The 22,187-nt window shown below is 41.0% G+C and overlaps 4 non-coding genes and 7 pseudogenes across 4 annotated transcripts; all 11 read left to right on the forward strand.

Moving 5' to 3' along the window:
• Window positions 1-10,928: 10,928 nt before the first annotated feature.
• Window positions 10,929-11,094, forward strand: LOC131353636 (U2 spliceosomal RNA; annotated as a pseudogene).
• Window positions 11,095-11,358: 264 nt separating this feature from the next.
• Window positions 11,359-11,473, forward strand: LOC131353615 (U5 spliceosomal RNA). Its single transcript, XR_009204641.1, has one exon. It is a non-coding gene; the product is annotated as a U5 spliceosomal RNA (small nuclear RNA).
• A 457-nt stretch (window positions 11,474-11,930) lies between these two features.
• Window positions 11,931-12,045, forward strand: LOC131353616 (U5 spliceosomal RNA). Its single transcript, XR_009204642.1, has one exon. It is a non-coding gene; the product is annotated as a U5 spliceosomal RNA (small nuclear RNA).
• A 683-nt stretch (window positions 12,046-12,728) lies between these two features.
• On the forward strand, window positions 12,729-12,842 carry LOC131353614 (U5 spliceosomal RNA). Its single transcript, XR_009204640.1, has one exon. It is a non-coding gene; the product is annotated as a U5 spliceosomal RNA (small nuclear RNA).
• A 49-nt stretch (window positions 12,843-12,891) lies between these two features.
• LOC131353618 (U5 spliceosomal RNA) lies at window positions 12,892-13,029 on the forward strand (annotated as a pseudogene).
• Window positions 13,030-13,078: 49 nt separating this feature from the next.
• LOC131353619 (U5 spliceosomal RNA) lies at window positions 13,079-13,216 on the forward strand (annotated as a pseudogene).
• A 49-nt stretch (window positions 13,217-13,265) lies between these two features.
• Window positions 13,266-13,403, forward strand: LOC131353620 (U5 spliceosomal RNA; annotated as a pseudogene).
• A 600-nt stretch (window positions 13,404-14,003) lies between these two features.
• Window positions 14,004-14,214, forward strand: LOC131353637 (U2 spliceosomal RNA; annotated as a pseudogene).
• A 264-nt stretch (window positions 14,215-14,478) lies between these two features.
• Window positions 14,479-14,593, forward strand: LOC131353623 (U5 spliceosomal RNA). The gene has a single exon (XR_009204644.1). It is a non-coding gene; the product is annotated as a U5 spliceosomal RNA (small nuclear RNA).
• Window positions 14,594-14,938: 345 nt separating this feature from the next.
• Window positions 14,939-15,060, forward strand: LOC131353617 (U5 spliceosomal RNA; annotated as a pseudogene).
• Window positions 15,061-15,647: 587 nt separating this feature from the next.
• On the forward strand, window positions 15,648-15,858 carry LOC131353635 (U2 spliceosomal RNA; annotated as a pseudogene).
• Window positions 15,859-22,187: the final 6,329 nt, after the last annotated feature.

The raw sequence follows: 22,187 nt of genomic DNA on the forward strand, positions 1-22,187 counted from the left end.
GACTCATCAAAGAGAACGATGAGTCAGCGTATAGAGAGGAGGTAGACCGTCTAGCTGCATGGTGTGCTGACAACAACCTGCTGCTCAACACTATGAAGACCAAGGAGCTCATAGTGGACTTCAGGAAGGAGAAAGGTGACACACACACACCCATTCATATCAATGGAGAGGTGGTGGACCGTGTCACTAGCTTCAAATTCCTGGGTATCCACATCTCCGAGGATCTCTCCTGGACTACCAACAGCTCCAGTCTGGTCAAGAAGGCTCACCAGCGCCTCTTCTTCCTGAGGGCTCTGAGGAAAAACCATCTCTCTTCTACATCCTGGTGAACTTCTACCGTTGCACCATCGAGAGCATCCTGACTGGCTGTATCACTGTCTGGTATGGGAACTGCACTGTGTCTGCCTGGAAAGCGCTGCAGAGGGTGGTGAAAACTGCCCAACGCATCGTAGGAGTTCCACTTCCTAAGATCGAGGACATTTACAGGAAGCGTTGTCTCAGCAGAGCATGCAAAATCAAAGGACTTCTCTCACCCTGCCAATAGGCTCTTTGCCCTCCTGCCTTCTGGGAGGTGCTACAGGAGCCTCTGGACCAAGACAAGCAGGTTTAGGAACAGTTTCTTCCCCAAAGTTGTTTCTTTGCTGAACTCTGCCTCCACCCGATCACACACACATTGACTGAACACATTATTACCAGTGTATATAACCTTTTTCTGTATATAATCCTTTCTGTGTACAGTTTACATATGTGTACAGTTTACATATGCAACTATTTATCATGGTATACAATATCTTCCTCATTGCACTCATTGTACATAACTCCTTCTCTAAATACTGTTTACATGTTTAATTATTTTCATGGAATACAATACCTTCTTTATTGCACCACCTATAATCATTTGCTCATTTGCACTCATTGTATTTACCTCCCTCTGTATACTGTTTATATACTGTTTATATATGCAAATTATTTATATATTTTTATATATTGTTTATATATGCAAATTATTTATTTGTTTATATACTGATTATATATGCTAATTATTTGCACTGTGAAAATGCACTTCTGGTTAGATGCTAACTGTATTTCGTTGCCTTGTACCCACATGTGCAGTGACAATAAAGTTGAATCTAATCTAATCTAATTCCTCTGCACCCAAAAGGCAAATCCACAGAAAGATTGGAGAATGAGAGAATTGCTTTACTGTCAACTGAAAAAGCATGACAATGCAGTGGTGATAAATGTATAAAACCTTCTCCCACAGATGCTGGGAGATTGTGGAACAGAGGCCTATGATAGGAGAGTTCAAAAACTAAAGAAAGCCCTGTTCTTTGAAAGTGAAGTAAGTAATTATTTTTGTTCATGGTGTTTAATGACTGCCCAATTGCAATTTTAATTTTCTAGTAATCCTGCATACAGTAATTCAAATATATTGTAAATTGTTTAAAATTTCTTGCGGATCACCATCAAGCCACTGCTATCTAAGTTCCTGTCACAGCTGGACCATTTCTCAGACATTTCTTGTGTCACAGCCCTTAAATTCACACTTTATCTGTAGCCTACCTCCTTCCTTTTCAGACAGTAAAATAAGGGTAGTTTAAAATGTGTGATTAATTGTGAACACACAGCGCTATCTATAAACACAAATAAGTGATTTGCATGAATTTTGAGATGATCATTTTCTATCAATATTGCATTAGAGATGAGACTTATCCTGATTTTTAGGATGCTTTTATACAATTTTTTCCTTTTGTGTAAGCTGCTTGTAAAAGCCTGTAAAAGCTGCTTTATTGACATTGTTTTTTCGTCGATGCTTGGCTGTTTTTTTTAAATGACAGTTTCATGAAATCCTCCCACAGAAATGACTTAACTGCCAAGACATAGGCCTACTGTATATTTTTAGTTTTCATACATCCCTTAAAATTAAGAAGGCCTTGTGACTCCCTCTGAAACTTTAGCAACCTGAGGTTTAGGACCCTGCAGGTAGGGAACCTGTGCCCTAAATCACACACCTAAACTGAATTAAGCAGTAGCAGGCAGTCTCAAAACACCCACACACAAATGCAGTGCAGTTGACAAATAACAAACACTTCGCAAATAAAGGTTCAACAGTTTATATATAAACGTAGCATCTAAATATATTTTGATTAAAATCACAAATACTTATACTAGTTGTAAATTTCTATTACATACTATAAAATGTGTGAATCATTCTGTGCATATTCATTAATATTGAGGGATATCTGATTTCATACACTATAATGTGAAAATCCTGTGGCACACTACCATCTATAACCATGGCTAGATGTTTTAGGCCAAATATTTCAAGCTATGGGATAGGTCATGTCTGCCTAGCAAGTGCAAAAGGAGGTGATTTGGCATCTAATATTTGCCAGGGCAACTGATGTGCTAAGGATCTAGTCTGCATCTCTAAACTGAATTTGATAATCTAAGAATGCTTTATAGAGAATTTGACGATGTTATGCCATGTTAACTGTTGAAGGACATGGGCACTCTTGTGATCTATGCCTCCTACAGCAGTTAGAATAGGTTACCTGCATATATTTTGTTTCTGACAAAAAAAAGTTGAGGCATAGTTAGAGAAGGGAAGATATGAAGAGGTAGAAAAGGGGCTCTACTTGGAGAAATTAAATCACAGTAGTAAGCAACAGTATATGGAAAAAGTAATAACAATAAATGCCTGAATCATGACAAAGTCAGAACACAGACTCCAACTCACTGATAGAAAGGCAGGGTATAATCTCACAAGATGGTGCCCACGTCCTTCAGCACTTAACACCGCGTGACGCCAACTTTACTTTCTTAGTGTATAGTTTATGGCTTGTGGTGTTCAGCATTCTCCTTAACGCAAGTGTTGTGTGTATGCGTTGTTTTTCAGGCCTCCACCACTGAGGATGCAGAGAGGGACATCACAAGCACAGTCATGGGGATTTACATGATCTGAAGAGATGGTGCTACGGAGCCAGAGTTGTGCTCAAAGGCGTTAAAGTCTTGAGCAACGTAGGCAGGTGTCTTCATGGGGTTCATCATGCTGTTTGGGTTCATTTATGCCATGGATTTAAGCTTTCCAGAAAACCTCAAGTACACCTTCTAGTTTTTCCAGAAGGTTATAATGAATTTGAATGGGCACAAGCTGAATACAAAGATACAGCAGCTAAAAATCAAGTTGTTTGCATAACAGGTGAACACCAGGTGACAAAGTACACTGTCAGTCTTTATCAGGTCTTTTGGAGCTGTTTGTTTTGCTTTTCCATTTTCATCTTTGGCTCAGTCAACAACCAATCACCATCAGAGACTTTATTGTTTTTCTTGTCCTGATATTTTCAAAGAATTCACAGAGGCAGACTATAGGTGTTATTCACCAAACTTTGACATATGACTGCAAGCTGTTAGTAATAAGGAAGGATATACAACCATGGGAAGTGGAGTGACTTTGCCATTCCTGGACGAAGTTTAGAATTTCATGGGCTTCACCTAAAGTTTGCCTGCTTCACCTCCCCATGCTAACTCAAGTGTGGCTCTTGAGCTGATGCCAGTGTCAGCCGGTGCATTCATTTTTTCCCACTAGCCTTCACCTAATCACATGACACTCAACTTAAGTTGAAATGGGTATAAACAGATTTCAACAAAACTGTAATTCCCTTTGATTGTGAATGGCAAGAACTTTTTTTCGGAACGGCCAGTGGTGGCTCAAGTGGTTAAGGCTCTGGGTCGTTGACCGGAAGATCAGGGGTTCAAGCCCCAGCACCACCAAGTTGCCACTGTTGGGCCCTTGAGCAAGGCCCTTAACCCTCTCTGCTCCAGGGGTGCCGTATCATGGCTGACCCTGTGCTCTGACCCCAACCTCCAAGGATGGGATATGCGAAGAAAGAATTTCACTGTACTGTAATGTATATGTGACAAATAAAGGCTGTTTCTGTTTCTGTTTTGTTTAACAATACAATTTTACAGTTTGTTACATTTAAATGAATATGGCTACCCATATTAGTTATCACTGATTTTTGATGATTTTTTTGTTTGTTTTTTTCCCCTTTCTTTTCTGTAGCCCAAAAGAGGTTGATGCAACCAATTTTTATGCAAAATTACAATTATAATGGCGAAATTGTCCTTGTTTGAACTGTTTGTACTATGGGGAAGAAAACAATGCTATACCTCTTGACAAATGTGGGAAGTAAAGATATGGTTGGAAAAATGTTACACGGCCTGTGACTGATTTAATTTAGTAAAGTGCTTCCTTTGATACATAACACTGGCGACAAGGGTGCAGCCTGGAGGGTGTAAGCAATGATTGCATGCCATGGAAAAGTCAGGTATTCCTACGTTTGAGTGCTACAAAGATCCCGCGACTCTTGGGCCAAGATGGACAAGGTGGCTGACATCATTTGAACTTTACGCGGATGGGAAAGGGCTTATAATTGAAGGTGTCACCGCATCAGTTTGTCAACTTTCATCAGTGCGCATCAGTTTGTCAACTTTCATCAGTGCGCTTCTTTTGCATCACGCTGGACCTGATGTCCAAGATGTATTCTCCACGTTGCCATATACGGGGAATGCTAACAATTATAATGCGGCCCTAGCAGCCTCGAATACATACTTCTTGCCACGAGTGAATGCTGCATATGCACGGCAATCCTTTTATAAACTTATCCAAAATTCAGGTGAGACAGTGAAACTCAGCAGTTTGCAACGCTTCTTAGACAGGCAGGGAAAAACATTCGCAGATGACATGAATAATCAAATTCGGTATGCCATCGTAGGCAAATGCTCATCAACATACACTACTCACAAAAAGTTAAGGATATTCGGCTTTCGGTGAAATTTCAGGATGTACCTAAAATGCACTATAACCTTTACAGGTGAACTTAATTTGATCTTCTGTACAATTTTGAATGCACATGTCCAACTGTTCAGTGTTTCAGTACTTTTTGCATAACTTGCTGTTCTCTAACAAGGTGCTTAACAGCAAAATTCACAACTGGTGTTTGATCCATGAATCGACCAAAACATTTTCTGGTTCAATTAGAATTGGTATTTAAACAGTCCTCTTCATCATGCTGTTCACATTTTGACATCATGAGACCAAGACGACACCTAACAATTGATCAACAGTAGCTTGCCATTGTGAGGCTTCAAACAGGATGTTCTCAGAGGGAAGTGGCCACTGAGCTTAGAGTGTCACAGAGTGTCACCAGCAGGTTGCGACAGAGATACAGAGAGACTGGAAGAGTCACAGAAAGGCATAGAAGTGGACGCCACATCCCACCCTGACGACCACTTCATTGTGAACAGTGCCCTGCAGAACCGGATGATGAATGCCACTCAACTCCAGACACATTTAAGTGAGTGGCACCCAAGTGTCACGTCAGACCATTCAAAACTGTTTACATCAGCGTGGTCTGCGTGCTAGACAACCTGCAAGGGTACCTGACCACACAACCAGGCCAGGGAGCATTTACGCTGGACGATGGACCAGTGGGCCCCAGTGCTGTTCTCTGATGAAACTCGATTCACGTTGAGCAGAAATGATGGCCGCCAACGATGTTGGAGACATCAAGGAGAGCGCTATGCGTCACCAGATTTGGTGGTGGTGGTGGTACAGTCTGGGCAGATGTGTCTACTCAATACAGAACTGCCCTACATCTTGTGAATGGTAGTGACAAGCCAATACTACCTGAATAACATCATTAATTCAGTCATTGTGCCCCTGCATGAACAACACAAGCCTAATTTCATCTTCATGGATGACAATGCTCCAGACCATCGAGGTCACATCATTAGGGAACGGCTGCTGGAGTACCTCAAATGGAATGGCCTGCACTTTCTCCAGACCTGAATCCCATAGAAAACCTATGGGATCAGCTGAGTCACTGTGTAGAGGCTCGTAACCCTGCACCCCAGAACCTCAATGACCTGAGGGCCACCCTTCAAGAAAAGTGGAATGCCATGCCTCAGCAGACAATAAGTCGACTCATGAACAGCATGAGACATTGTTGTCAAGCTGTAATTGAATGAATGAATGAATGAAATAGCCTTTATTTGTCACATATACATTACAGCACAGTGAAATTCTTCCTTCACATATCCCATCCTTGGAGGTTGGGGTCAGAGCGCAGGGTCAGCCATGATACAGTGCCCCTGGAGCAGAGAGGGTTAAGGGCCTTGCTCAAGGGCCCAACAGTGGCAACTTGGCAGTGCTGGGGCTTGAACCCCTGCTCTTCTGGTCAATGACCCAGAGCCTTAACCACTTGAGCCACCACTGCCCAAGGGCACATGACAAATTATTGAGACATTGACATTTTTTGTTGTGGTATACCCACCACTGTTGTTGGCTTTTGTTTCAATAAATTGTTTGAGATGAGGGAATCATCATTGCATGCTTCTAGTATAATGCCCTACTTTCATGATATAATATCACTTTAGCGTGAACTTTTTACATTTTCCATAAATTTCACCCAAAAGCCAAATATTCTTAACTTTTTGTAAGTAGTGTATGTGCGCCATAAACTTTTAGAGGAAGGACATAATCTCACACTTGATCACGCGTTAGAGGTTGCTACTCTGAACGGATAGTGGAACAGATGTCTGTATCATCCGTGAGCGACACATCAAAGCCTGACACTGAGTCGATTAATCGAGTACGGGAAAAAGAAGGAAAGTAAACGAAAGGAAAATTTAAAGGAAAACAACAAGCAGAAAGCGGTAAGATAAGTAAACAAACAGTGTTACAGATGTGGAAATACAGACCATTTGGGAAGAGATTTAAAATGTCCTGCTTGAGGCCAGATGTGTCACAAATGTAAAGGACGAGACCATTTCTCAAAAATGTGCAAACTAAAAATGTTAAGCATACAGTTAACCAATTGGAAGGACAGACTGAATATGCATTTGTCATTCAAGATGACTGCAGAGATACAGATAGACTGAATGTTTGCTTGAGTAGTGTTCATCTGAGGATGCTGGTAGACTCAAACTAAAACTGAACTGCTGGTCATCCCAGGTCATTCATCCGCAGCCCAGGATCTTGCATTATCTCTGAATAACTCAATAATCTCCCCTTCAGCCACTATTTTATATCATAGTTCACCCCAAACGTGAAAATAGTCAAAGAAAACGGCCCCATTCAGCTGCACACATGCGTTTGTCAGAAAAAATGCTTTCTGTTGCTCGTAGCCCTGAGACTTGTGGAATCGCATTTTCAGTGCCAGAAGAAGCACTATGCAGAGAGCACACTGCACTGTGACAGGAAACAAGCCTGTTCAATGAAAAATCATGAAAGTTGACTTTGTTAAGTGAATTTTGATGGAATATCACTGGTTTCATGTTTCTTATGAATTTTTGCACTTTAATGTAAAAAATCATATTACATATCAAAATTCATATTTTTCATCACTGTTCCCATGTTTCTTATGAATATTTGCATTTTAATGTAATGTGGGAGGTTGGAAGTTCGGTGATGAACTGGTCCGATTTTGCAGAGAATTCAGACCCACAGCCCATGAACTGCAATGCCTCACAATGAGAAAACTCAGCGTTGATGTGTCGTGCCTGCGTTTTGACCTGCCAGAGAGAAATAATCAGATTTGTCACGTAAACTGGAATTATGCCGAGAAAGTTGAATACAGAGACTTAGTAATGCGTCTGACTGATGTTCTTAACCAAGCTTTTCCAGTAAGAATGGACATGACTAAAATCTCTATGTGCAGGCAAGAAGACGACGAAACAGTCTCCAGATATCTTGCACGATTAACAGAAGTGCATGATGCTCACAGTGGCCTCGAGCACCCAGCGGACTTGGCCACAGTGGATATTACACCCTGTGAGGCACACTTGAGAAACAGTTTCATGAATGGATTAAAAGAGGACATTGCAAGAAAAGTCAAACAAACGTGCATTACTTGGGACACTGGAAAGTTATCTCTGATTGAACAACCTGCTGTGCACACAGAAAAGTTGTGGAATGCTGAAAAACAAAAAGGAAAAGAAAAAAGAATAGAAATGAAATGCCGTCTCACTATGGTTCAATTATCTGAGGCTCAAGGAGATTTTTACAGGGGGAAGGGCCGTGGCAGAGGTAGAGGTCTAGGACGGGGCAAGCCTGGATTCCAGAGTGGATGTTTCCTGTGTGTAAAAAAAGACCACTGGATACGAGACTGTCCGAAGAGACATCGCGGGGGAGAAGCGAACACAGAAGCATGAGGTTTGGTCTTTTTGTGCAATGCAGTGAAGAAAAGCTTAAACTAACCGTTCCATTTCCATTGTTTTAGCCCGAATTTCAAGGTGCACGGACACCAAAGACAGTGGTGTTCATGTATACGACTGCCAGACGATATTACATCTCACAAATCATGCAGTCACTAACCTGCATGATGATGTAATCTGCAGACTTCGCGGCCTCTGCTTGCTGCGAGGACCAGGCCTTCAGTCCTTGGCGTCGCCTGATGCCGGGAGAGAGGACATGGCAAGCGGTGTTCGAGGAAGCGGAAGCGTGGAAAATGGGCTGGTGTCCGTGCTAGGCTAACAACAAACCCTAGCCGGCCGGCACCCCCCTCCATCATCTTGTCCAACATCTGCTCACTGGACAATAAATTGGACTACATTCGACTCCAGGAAACTACACGGCGTGAGTTCAGAGACTGCTGCATCTTTGTTTTTACGGAGACATGGCTCAGCGACAGAGTTCCGGAAGCCGCCATTCAGCTAGCCGGGCTAACTGTGTTTAGTGCCGACAGGAATGCAGCTCTGTGCGGTAAGACTCGCGGTGGCAGTGTGTGTGTTTACATCAACAAGGAATGGTGTAAGGACTCTGTGCTTGTGTCTAACTACTGCTCATCACTAGTGGAGTTTGTGACTGTTAGATGCAGACCTTTTTATTTGCCCTGGGAATTCACAACCATATTCATTTTCGGAGTGTACATTCCACCCAGCACTAATGCTAAGAAGGCTCTGTGTGAGCTGTACAGAGCTATTAGTGAGCTGCAGAATGCTCATTGCCGGAGATTTCAATCATGCATATCTCAGAACAATGCTCCCTAAATTCCATCAGCATGTGGACTTTGCTACAAGAGGGGCGAACACGCTGGATCTTGTTTACACAAACATTCCCAGTGTGTATTGTGCGGAGCCCCGCCCCCACCTCAGCTACTCAGTCTCTGTGATGTTGATTCCAGCATACAGACCACTCGTCAGACGCTCTAAACTGGTTCTGAAACAGGTTAAAACCTGGCCAGCAGGAGCCATCTCAGCTTTTCAGGACTGTTTTGAGTGCACTGACTGGGACATGTTTAGGGAGGCTGCAACCAACGGCAACTCTACTGACTTGGAGGAGTACATGGCATCAGTGACCGGCTACATCGGGAAGTGCATCGATGACGTGACCGTCTCCAAGACCATCACCACACGCTCCAACCAGAAGCCGTGGATGACTGCAAAAGTGCGTGCTCTCCTGAAGTCGAGAGACTCTGCCTTCAGAGCAGGGGACAGGGCAGCCTTAAAAACAGCAAGAGCCAAACTGTCCCAAGCCATCATAGAGGCGAAGCGCATGCACGCCCAGAGAATCCACAGCCACATCCAGAACAGCTGACACTCCCGGCGCATGTGGCAGGGCATCCAGGAAATCACCAACTACAGGACAACATCACCTATAGTGACGCCTCCCTTCCAGATGCGCTGAAAGACTTGTCCACGCTTGGTTTGAGGCACAGAATAACACAACAGCAAGGAAGACCATGCCTCCTCCTAATGACCAGGTTTCACCATGGCTGACATGAAAAGAACTCTGACTATGCAGAATTAGCCCAAGGAAGTTTGCTGGACCAGACAACATTCATAGCAGAGTGCTCAGGGAGTGTGCAGAGCAGCTGGCAGATGTCTTCACTGACATCATCAACATCTCACTGAGCAGCTCCATCATCCCAACGTGCCTCAAAACAACGACCATCATCTCTTTGCCAAAGAAGTCTACGGGTTCCTGCCTCAATGACTATCGTCCCATCGCTCTCACACCAATCGCGATGAAATGCTTAGAGAGGATCGTCGTGAGGCACATCAAAACATGGCTACCACCCTCACTGGACCCTTTGCAGTTTGCGTGTCATCCTAACTGTTCCATGGACGATGCCATCACCACAAACCTGTCAGTTGTTGCTCATCAACCTTTCCCCACCTTTTCTCCACTCAACCAACCCAAGGGGCCGGCCTTACCCTCATCGAGCATTGTGTTTCCCCGACAAGGGTTTCCTGGTGCTACTTGGTTATTTTTTTTTATAGCGCTGGTTTCTCTTAAGTCATGCATAAGTCTTTCGCCTTGTAAGGTTTCTGTGGAGAGGAACATTAATGAGTTTGATGTATTTTTATGAGCTTTGCTCTGGCAAAGCTGTTTATGCTTCAATGTTAAATGGGTAGTTTTCAGGAGTTGGGTCTTATTTACTTATGTGGCTTTATGCATGCCTGTATAGGAGTAGCCTCAGTCATGCATAAATTGTTTGCTTTTTACTAAAGATTTCCTTGGAGAGGAACATCAATGAGTTTGATGTATTTTTATGACCTTTGTTCTGGCAAAGCTGTGTATGGTTCAATGTTAAATAGGTATTTTCCAGGAGTTGGGTCTTATTTGCTTATGTGACTTTATGCATGCCTGTATAGGTGTGGCCTGAGGCTGTCCGTTAAGCAGAGGAGATAAAACATTATTGCTTCTTGGCCTTGTGGTTAAGATCAAGTGTTCTCTGGTGAGGATTTGGGCTTTGACTGGGTTTGAGAAGAAGAATAGAAGGAATGGGGATTGTGTAGGATCGCTTCTCAGGCTTTTTAGCTAGGATCTATTGTGTTCACTGGTCTGGCTATTTGGCCTTGTTCTGGGTTCACATTACAATCCTTAGTCTGGCCTTGAGAAGGTCAATGGTTAGGTATGGATAGGATTTGGATTAGAAAAAAAAAGTCTGTTCTTATTATTTTAATATCTCATATGTTCTCTATATTAAACAGATTTTTAGAGTTAGGAGTCGGAAAAGGGGCTTGCTACGTCCGCTCCGCGGATCGGCCGGGTATTGCAGTACGTCTAGGCTTGGTGCACCGTTTTCTGATGTAAAATGAAGGAGAAAAAATTACTAACTTATTGATTTACTGATTTACTTACTTACTTAGCAAATTATGTCTGCATTCAACCCGACCTGTTCCCTAGCCTACCTTCGCCTCCTTTTGCTCACCACTGTCAGTTGTTGCTCAACACCCTTTCCCCACCCTTTCTGCACTCAACCAACCCAAGGGGCCGGCCTTACCCTCATAGAGCATTGTGTTCCTCCTACAAGGGTTTCCTGTTGCTATTCGGCGGTTTTCCCTTTATAGTTCTGGTTTCTATTAAGTAGCGCAGAAGTTTTTCGCCTTTCATTAAAGATTTCCTTGGAGAGGAACATCAATGAGCTTGATGTATTTTCATGAGCTTTGCTCTGGCAAAGCTGTGTATGTTTCAATGTCAAATGGGTAGTTTCTAGGAGTTGGGTCTTATTTGGATATGTGACTTTATGCGTGCCTTTATAGGCGTGGTCTGAGGCTGTCCTTTAAGCAGAAGAGATAAAAGTTTATTGCTTCTTGTACCTATTGGGAAAGATCAAGTGTTCTCTGGTGTGGTTTTGGGCTTTGACTGGGTTTGAGAAGGAGAATCGATGGAATGGGGTTTGTGTAGGGTCGCTTCTCAGGCTTTTTAACTAGGATCTATTGTGTTCACTGGTCTGGCTTTTTGGCCTTGTTATGGGTTAACGTTACAATCCTTAGTCTGGCCTTGAGAAGGTGAATGGTTAGGTATGGATAGAATTTGGATTAGAAAAAAAAAATCTGTCCTTATTATTTTAATATGTCATACGTCCTCTATATTAAACAGATTTTTAGAGCTAGGAGCAGGAAAGGGGCTTGCTATATAGTTCTGGTTTCTATTAAGTCGTGCAGAAATTTTTCGCCTTTCATTAAAGATTTCCTTGGAGAGGAACATCAATGAGCTTGATGTATTTTCATGAGCTTTGCTCTGGCAAAGCTGTGTATGTTTCAATGTTAAATGGGTAGTTTCCAGGAGTTGGGTCTTATTTGCTTATGTTGCTTTATGCATGCTTGCACCCCTCTTCCCAGCTCTAATAATCTGTTTAATATAGAGGACGTATGAGATATTAAACTGATAAGAATCTGATTTTTTTTCCCAATCCAAATCCTATCCATACCTAAAGATTCACCTTCTCAAGGCCAGAGTAAGGATTGTAACGTGAACCCAGACCAAGGCCAAAAAGCCAGACCAGTGAACACAATAGATCCTAGCTAAAAAGCCTGAGAAGCGATCCTACACAACATCAATAAGTTTGATGTATTTTTATGAGCATTGCTCTGGCAAAGCTGTGTATGTTTCAATGTTAGATGGGTAGTTTCCAGGATTTGGGTCTTATTTGGTTATGTGACTTTATGCATGCCTGTGTAGGTATGGCCTGAGGCTGTCCTTTAAGCAGAAGAGATAAAAGTTTATTGCATCCCAGCCTTTGGGCTAAGATAAAGTGTTCTCTGGTCTGCATTTGAGTTCTGACTATTCACATTGCACTTCTTAGTCTGACTTTGAGAAGGCGAGTGCGACGGAAAGGATATATATATAAAAAAAAAGGGGCCGGCCTTACCCTCATTGAGCATTGCGTTTCCCTGACAAGGGTTTCCTGGTGCTGCTCGCGGTTTTTCCTTTATAGCTCTGGTTTCTCTTAAGTCATCTGTCAATCTTTTACCTTTTACTAAAGATTTCCGTGGAGAGGAACATCAATGAGTTTGATGTATTTTTATGACTTTTGCTCTGGCAAAGCTGTGTATGCTTCAATGTTAAATGGGTAGTTTCCATGAGTTGGGTCTTATTTGCTTATGTTGCTTTATGCATGCTTGTATAGGTGTGGCCTGAGTCATGTATAAATCGTTCGCTTTTTACTAAAGATTTCTGCAGAGAGGAACATCAATGAGTTTGATGTATTTTTATGACCATTGCTCTTGCAAAGCTGTTTATGCTTCAATGTTAAATGGGTAGTTTCCATGAGTTGGGTCTTATTTGCTTATGTTGCTTTATGCATGCTTGTATAGGTGTGGCCTGAGTCATGTATAAATCGTTCGCTTTTTACTAAAGATTTCTGCAGAGAGGAACATCAATGAGTTTGATGTATTTTTATGACCATTGCTCTTGCAAAGCTGTTTATGCTTCAATGTTAAATGGGTAGTTTCCATGAGTTGGGTCTTATTTGCTTATGTTGCTTTATGCATGCTTGTATAGGTGTGGCCTGAGTCATGTATAAATCGTTCGCTTTTTACTAAAGATTTCTGCAGAGAGGAACATCAATGAGTTTGATGTATTTTTATGACCATTGCTCTTGCAAAGCTGTTTATGCTTTAATGTTAAATGGGTAGTTTCCAGGAGTTGGGTCTTATTTGCTTATGTGACTTTATGTATGCCTGCATAGGTGTGGCCTGAGGCTGTCCGTTAAGCAGAAGAGATGAAAGTTTATTGCTTCTCGGCCTGTTGGGAAAGATCAAGTGTTCTCTGGTATGGCTTTGGGCTGTGTCTGTATTCACATTGCACTTCTTAGTCTTGCTCTGAGAAGGGGAGTGTGACGGAAAGGATATAAAAAAAAAGAAAAAGAAAAAAGAAAAAAAATGGGCCGGCCTTACCCTCATCGAGCATTGTGTTTCCCAGACAAGGGTTTCCTGGTGCGGCTTTTTTTTTTTTCCTGAAGTCGTGCGGAAAATGTTTGCTTTTTACTAAAGGTTTCTGGGGAGAAGAGCATCAATGATGTATTTTTATAAGCTTTGCTCTGGCAAAGCTATGTATGCTTCAATGTTAAATGGGCAGTTTCCAGGTGTTGGGTCTTATTTGCTTATGTGACTTTATGCATGCCTAGTATTGCTTCTCAGGCTTTTTAGCTAGGATCTATTGTGTTCACTGGTCGGGCTTTTTGGCCTTGTTTTGGGTTCACGTTACAATCCTTAGTCTGGCCTTGAGAAGGTCAATGGTTAGGTATGGATATGGGTAGGATTTGGATTGGAAAAAAAATCTGTTCTTATTAGTTTATTATCTCATACGTCCTCTATATTAAACAGATTTTTAGAGCTGGGAGCCGGAAAAGGGACTTGCTACGTCCGCTCCGCGGATCGGCATGGTATCGCAGTACGTTCAGAATTGGTACACCATTTTCTGATGTAAAATGAAGGAGAAAAAATTACTAACTTACTGATTTACTGATTTACTTACTTACTTACCAAATTATGTCTGCATTCAACCCGACCTGTTCCCTAGCCTATCTTCACCTCCTTCTACTCACCACTGTCAGTTGTTGCTCGTCAACCTTTCCCCACCCTTTCTGCACTCAACCAACCCAAGGGGCCGGCCTTACCCTCATCGAGCATTGTGTTCCTCCGACAAGGGTTTCCTGGTGCTAGTCAGTTTTTTTTTCTTCATAGTTCTGGTTTCTATTAAGTGGTGCAGAATGTTTTTGCTTTTTACTAAAGATTTCCTTGGAGAGGAACATCAATGAGTTTGATGCATTTTCATGAGCTTTGCTCTGGCAAAGCTGTGTATGCTTCAATGTTAAATGGGTAGTTTCCAGGAGTTGGGTCTTATTTGCTTATGTGACTTTATGCATGCCTGTATAGGTGTGGCCTGAGGCTGTCCTTTAAGCGGAAGAGATAAAACTTTATTGCTTTTTGGCCTTTTGGCTACAATCAAGTGTTCTCTGCTGTGGTTTTGGGCTTTGACTGGGTTTGAGAAGGAGAATAGATGGAATGGGGTTTGTGTAGGGTCGCTTCTCAGGCTTTATAGCTAGGTTCTATTGTGTTCACTTCTCTGGCAAAGCTGTGTATGCTTCAATGTTAAATGGGTAGTTTCCCGGATCTGGGTCTTGTTTGATTACATGACTATATGCATGCCTGTGTAGGTGTGGCCTGAGTGACGCAGAAATCTTTCGCCTTTTATTAAAGATTTCCGTGAAGAGGACGATCAATGAGCAAGATGTATTTTTATGACCTTTGCTTTGGCAAAGCTGTGTATGTTTCAATGTTAAATGGGTAGTTTCCAGGAGTTGGGTCTTATTTGGTTATTTGACTTTATGCATGCCTGTATAGGTGTGGCCTGAGGCTGTCCGTTAAGCAGAAGAGATAAAAGTTTATTGCTTCGCGGACTATTGGGAAAGATCAAGTGTTCTCTTGTCTGGTTTTGGGCTTTGACTGGATTTGAGAAGGAGAATAGATGGAATCGGGTTTGTGTAGGATCGCTTCTCAGGCTTTTTAGCGAGGATCTATTGTGTTCACTTCTCTGGCAAAGCTGTGTATGCTTCAATGTTAAATGGGTAGTTTCCCGGATCTGGGTCTTGTTTGATTACATGACTATATGCATGCCTGTATAGGTGTGGCCTGAGGCTGTCCGTTAAGCAGAGGAGACAATAGTTTATTGCTTCTTGGCCTTTTGGCTAAGATCAAGTGTTCTCTGGTCTGGTTTTGGGCTTTGACTGGGTTTGAGAAGGAGAATAGATGGAATGGGGTTTGTGTAGGATTATTTCTCAGGCTTTTTAGCTAGGATCTATTGTGTTCACTGGTCTGGATTTTTGGCCTTGTTCTGGGTTCACGTTACAATCCTTAATCTGGCCTTGAGAAGGTCAGTGGTTAGGTATGGCTATGGGTAGGATTTGGATTAAAAAAAAAATCTGTTCTTATTAGTTTAATATCTCATACGTCCTCTATATTAAACAGATTTTTAGAGCTGGGAGCCGGAAAAGGGGCTTGCTACATCCGCTCCGCGGATCAGCCCGGTATTGCAGTACGTCCAGAATTGGTCTACCGTTTTCTGATGTAAAATGAAGGAAAAAAAATTACTAACTTACTGATTTACTGACTTACTTATTTACTTACTTACTTATCTTCGCCTCCTTCTGCTCACCACTGTCAGTTGTTGCACGTCAACCTTTCCCCACCCATTCTGCACTCAACCAATCCAAGGGGCCGGCCTTACCCTCATCGAGCATTGTGTTCCTCCGACAAGGGTTTCCTGGTGCCAGTCAGCTTTTTTTTTCCTTCATAGTTCTTGTTTCTATTAAGTTGGTCAGAAATTTTTGCCTTTTCTTGAAGATTTCTTTGGCGAGGAAGGTCAATGAGTTTGATGTATTTTTATGAGCGTTGCTCTGGCAAAGCTGTGTATGTATCAATATTAAATGGGTAGTTTCCAGGAGTTGGGTCTTATTTGGTTGTGGGACTTTATGAAGGATCCCTTCTCAGGCAATTTAGGTGGGATCTATTGTGTTCACTGGTCTGGTTTTTTGGCCTTGGTCTGGGTTCACGTTACAATCCTTAGTCTGGACTTGAGAAGACTAAAAATACCAAAAATCATATTTTAATCACATTCCTATGTATCTCATGAATTTTGGTATTTTAAAGTAATCAATCACATTTCATTTCATAGTTGACCCCAAACGTGAAAAAGTCAAAGAAATCTACCCCATTCAGCTGCACACATGCGTTTCTCTGAAAAACCGCTTTCCTTTGCTCGTAGAGCGCTGACACTTGCGGAATCGCATTTCGGTGAAAAATGATATGAAAGTTGACCTTGTTAAGTGAATTTTCAAGAAATATCACTTTTTCCATGTTTCTAATGAATTTTTCCACTTTGATGAAAAAAATCATATTTCTTATCAAAATTCATATTTTTTATGACCTTCCTATATTTCTTATGAATTTTGGCATTTTAAAGTAAACAATCGCATTTCATATCATAGTCGACCCCAAACGTGAAAAAAATCAATGAAAACTGCCCCATTCAGCTGCACACATGCGTTTGTCTAAAAAACCGCTTTCCCTTGCTCGTAGAGCGCTGAGACTGGCGGAATCGCATTTTCAGCGCCAGAGAAGCACAATGCAGAGAGCACACTGCGCCGAGGCAGGAAAAGAGCCAGTTCGATGAAAAATGATGAAAGTTGATCTTGTCAACTGAATTTTCTTGAAATATCACTTTTTCCTTGTTTCTTATGAATTTTTGCACTTTGATGAAAAAAATCATATTTCATATCAAAATTCATATTTTTCATGACTTTCCTATGCTTCTTATGAATTTTGGCATTTTTAGGTAAACAACCACATTTCATACTATAGTCGACACCAAACATGTGAACAAAGTCAAAGAAAACTGCCCCATTTAGCTGCACAAATGCGTTTGTCTGAAAAACCGCTTTCCCTTGCTCGTAGTGCGCTGAGACTTGCGGAATCGCATTTTCAGCGCCAAAGAAGCACAATGCAGAGAGTACACTGCGCCGAGGCAGGAAAAGAGCCAGTTCGATGAAAAATGATGAAAGTTGACCTTGTCAACTGAATTTTCTTGAAATATCACTTTTTCCTTGTTTCTTATGAATTTTTGCACTTTGATGAAAAAATCATATTTCATATCAAAATTCATATTTTTTAGTACATTCCTATGTTTCTTATGAATTTTTAGATTTTAAAGTAAACAACCACATTTCATATCATAGTCGACCCCAAACATGTGAACAAAGTCAAGGAAAACTGCCCCATTTAGCTGCACAAATGCGTTTGTCTGAAAAACCGCTTTCCCTAGCTCGTAGAGCGCTGAGACTTGCGGAATCGCATTTTCAGCGCCAGAGAAGCACAATGCAGAGAGCACACTGCGCCGAGGCAGGAAAAAGAGCCAGTTCGATGAACAATGATGAAAGTTATCCGTCAACTGAATTTTCTTGAAATATCACTTTTTCATTGTTTCTTATGAATTTTTGCACTTTGATGAAAAAAATCATATTTCATATCAAAATTCATATTTTTCATGAATTTCCTGTTTCATATGAATTTTGGGATTTTAAAGTAAACAACCACATTTCATATCATAGTCGACCCCAAAAATGTGAACAAAGTCAAAGAAAACTGCCCCATTTAGCTGCACAAATGCGTTTGTCTGAAATAACGCTCTCCCTTGCTCGTAGAGCGCTGAGACTTGCGGAATCGCATTTTCAGCGCCAGAGAAGCACAATGCAGAGAGCACACTGCGCCGAGGCAGGAAAAAGAGCCAGTTCGATGAACAATGATGAAAGTTGACCTTGTCAACTGAATTTTCTTGAAATATCACTTTTTCCTTGTTTCTTATGAATTTTTGCACTTTAATGAAAAATATCATATTTCATATCAAAATTCATATTTTTTAGGACTTTCCTATGTTTCTTATGAATTTTGGCATTTTAAGGTAAACAACCACATTTCATACTATAGTCGACCCCAAACATGTGAACAAAGTCAAAGAAATCAGCCCCATTTGGCTGCACAAATGCGTTTGTCTGAAAAACCGCTTTCCCTTGCTCGTAGAGCGCTGAGACTTGCGGAATCGCATTTTCAGCGCCAAAGAAGCACAATGCAGAGAGCACACTGCGCCGAGGCAAGAAAAGAGCCAGTTCGATGAACAATGATGAAAGTTGACCTTGTCAACTGAATTTTATTGAAATATCACTTTTTCCAAGTTTCTTACGAATTTTTGCACTTTGATGAAAAAAAATCATATTTCATATCAAAATTCATTTTTTAGAACATTCCTATGTTTCTTATGAATTTGGGGATTTTAAAGTAAACAACCACATTTCATATCATAGTCGACCCGAAACATGTGAACAAAGTCAAAGAAAACTGCCCCATTTAGCTGCACAAATGCGTTTGTCTGAAATAACGCTCTCCCTTGCTCGTAGAGCGCTGAGACTGGCGGAATCGCATTTTCAGCGCCAAAGAAGCACAATGCAGAGAGCACACTGCGCCGAGGCAGGAAAAGAGCCAGTTCGATGAACAATGATGAAAGTTGACCTTGTCAACTGAATTTTCTTGAAATATCACTTTTTCCTTGTTTCTTATGAATTTTTACACTTTACTGAAAAATATCATATTTCATATCAAAATTCATATTTTTTAGGACTTTCCTATGTTTCTTATGAATTTTGGCATTTTAAGGTAAACAACCACATTTCATACTATAGTCGACCCCAAACATGTGAACAAAGTCAAAGAAATCTGCCCCATTTGGCTGCACAAATGCGTTTGTCTGAAAAACCGCTTTCCCTTGCTCGTAGAGCGCTGAGACTTGCGGAATCGCATTTTCAGCGCCAGAGAAGCACAATGCAGAGAGCACACTGCGCCGAGGCAGGAAAAGAGCCAGTTCGATGAAAAATGATGAAAGTTGACCTTGTCAACTGAATTCTCTTGAAACATCACTTTTTCCTTGTTTCTTATGAATTTTTGCACTTTGATGAAAAAAATCATATTTCATATCAAAATTCATATTTTTTAGTACAATCCTATGTTTCTTATGAATTTTGGGATTTTAAAGTAAACAACCACATTTCATATCATAGTCGACACCAAACATGTGAACAAAGTCAAAGAAAACTGCCCCATTTAGCTGCACAAATGCATTTGTCTGAAAAACCGCTTTCCCTTGCTCGTAGAGCGCTGAGACTTGCGGAATCGCATTTTCAGCGCCAGAGAAGCACAATGCAGAGAGCACACTGCGCCGAGGCAGGAAAAAGAGCCAGTTCGATGAACAATGATGAAAGTTGTCCGTGTCAACAAAATTTTCTTGAAATATCACTTTTTCCTTCTTTATTATGAATTTTTGCACTTTGATGAACAAAATCATATTTAATATCAAAATTCATGTATTTTAGGCCTTTCCTATGCTTATCAATTTTGGCATTTTAAGGTAAACAACCACATTTCATACTATAGTCGACACCAAACATGTGAACAAAGTCAAAGAAAACTGCCCCATTTAGCTGCAAAAATGCGTTTGTCTGAAAAACCGCTTTCCCTTGCTCGTAGAGCGCTGAGACTTGCGGAATCGCATTTTCAGCGCCAGAGAAGCACAATGCAGAGAGCACATGGCGCCGAGGGAGGAAAAGAGCCAGTTCGATTAAAAATGATGAAAGTTGACCTTGTGTACTGAATTATTATGAAATATCACTTTATGCATGTTTCTTATGAATTTTTGCACTTTGATGATAAAAATCATATTTCATATCAAAATTCATATTTTTCATGACTTTACTATGTGTCATATGAATTTTTGGATTTTAAAGTAAACAACCACATTTCATATCATAGTCGACCCCAAACATGTGATCAAAGTCAAAGAAAACTGCCCCATTTAGCTGCACAAATGCGTTTGTCTGAAAAACCGCTTTCCCATGCTCGTAGAGCGCTGAGACTGGCGGAATCGCATTTTCAGCGCCAAAGAAGCACAATGCAGAGAGCACACTGCGCCGAGGCAGGAAAAGAGCCAGTTCGATTAAAAATGATGAAAGTTGACCTTGTCAACTGAATTTTCTTGAAATATCACTTTTTCCTTGTTTCTTATGAATTTTTGCACTTTGATGAAAAAAATCATATTTAATATCAAATTTCATATTTTTCATGAATTTCCTATGTTTCATATGAATTTTGGGATTTTAAAGTTAACAACCACATTTCATATCATATACGACCCCAAACATGTGAACAAAGTCAAAGAAAACTGCCCCATTTAGCTGCACAATTGCGTTTGTCTGAAAAACCGCTTTCCCTTGCTCGTAGAGCGCTGAGACTTGCGGAATCGCATTTTCAGCGCCAGAGAAGCACAATGCAGAGAGCACACTGCGCCGAGGCAGGAAAAGAGCCAGTCCGATGAACAATGATGAAAGTTGACCTTGTCAACTGAATTTTCTTGAAACAACACTTTTTCCTTGTTTCTGATGAATTTTTGCACTTTGATGAAAAAAATCATATTTCATATCAAAATTCATTTTTTTTAGTACATTCCTATGTTTCTTATGAATTTTGGGATTTTAAAGTAAACAACCACATTTCATATCATAGTCGACCCCAAACATGTGAACAAAGTCAAAGAAAACTGCCCCATTCAGCTGCACAAAAAGGTTTTTCTGAAAAACCGCTTTCCCTTGCTCGTAGAGCGCTGAGACTGGCGGAATCGCATTTTCAGCGCCAGAGAAGCACAATGCAGAGACCACATGGCGCCGAGGGAGGAAAAGAGCTAGTTCGATTAAAAATGATGAAAGTTGACCTTGTCAACTGAATTTTTATGAAATATCACTTTATGAATGTTTCTTATGAATTTTTGCACTTTGATGAAAAAAAATCATATTTCAAATCAAAATTCATATTTTTCATGACTTTCCTATGTTTTATATGAATTTTGGGATTTTAAAGTAAACAACCACATTTCATACTATAGTCGACCCCAAACATGTGAACAAAGTCAAGGAAATCTGCCCCATTTGGATGCACTAATCCGTTTGTCTGAAAAACCGCTTTCCCTTGCTCGTAGAGCGCTGAGACTGGCGGAATCGCATTTTCAGCGCCAAAGAAGCACAATGCAGAGAGCACACTGCGCCGAGGCAGGAAAAGAGCCAGTTCGATGAAAAATGATGAAAGTTGACCTTGTCAACTGAATTTTCTTGAAACATCACTTTTTCCTTGTTTCTTATGAATTTTTGCACTTTGATGAAAAAAATCATATTTCATATCAAAATTCATATTTTTCAGTACAATCCTATGTTTCTTATGAATTTTGGGTTTTTAAAGTTAACAACCACATTTCATATCATAGTCGACCCCAAACATGTGAACAAAGTCAAAGAAAACTGCCCCATTTAGCTGCACAAATGCGTATGTCTGAAATAACGCTCTCCCTTGCTCGTAGAGCGCTGAGACTTGCGAATTCGCATTTTCAGCGCCAGAGAAGCACAATGCAGAGAGCACACTGCGCCGAGGAAGGAAAAGAGCCAGTTCGATGAACAATGATGAAAGTTGACCTTGTCAACTGAATTTCTTGAAATATCACTGTTTCCTTGTTTCTTATGAATTTTTGCACTTTGATGAAAAAAAATCATATTTCATATCAAAATTCATATTTTTCAGGACTTTCCTATGTTTCATTTGAATTTTGGGATTTTAAAGAAAACAACCACGTTTCATATCATATACGACCCCAAACATGTGAACAAAGTCAAAGAAAACTGCCCCATTTAGCTGCACAAATGCGGTTGTCTGGAAAACCGCTTTCCCTTGTTCGTAGAGCGCTGAGACTTGCGGAATCACATTTTCAGAGCCAGAGAAGCACAATGCAGAGAGCACATGGCGCC

The sequence above is a fragment of the Hemibagrus wyckioides genome, linkage group LG05, assembly GCF_019097595.1.
Source record: "Hemibagrus wyckioides isolate EC202008001 linkage group LG05, SWU_Hwy_1.0, whole genome shotgun sequence".
NCBI classification, from domain to species: Eukaryota; Metazoa; Chordata; class Actinopteri; order Siluriformes; family Bagridae; genus Hemibagrus; species Hemibagrus wyckioides.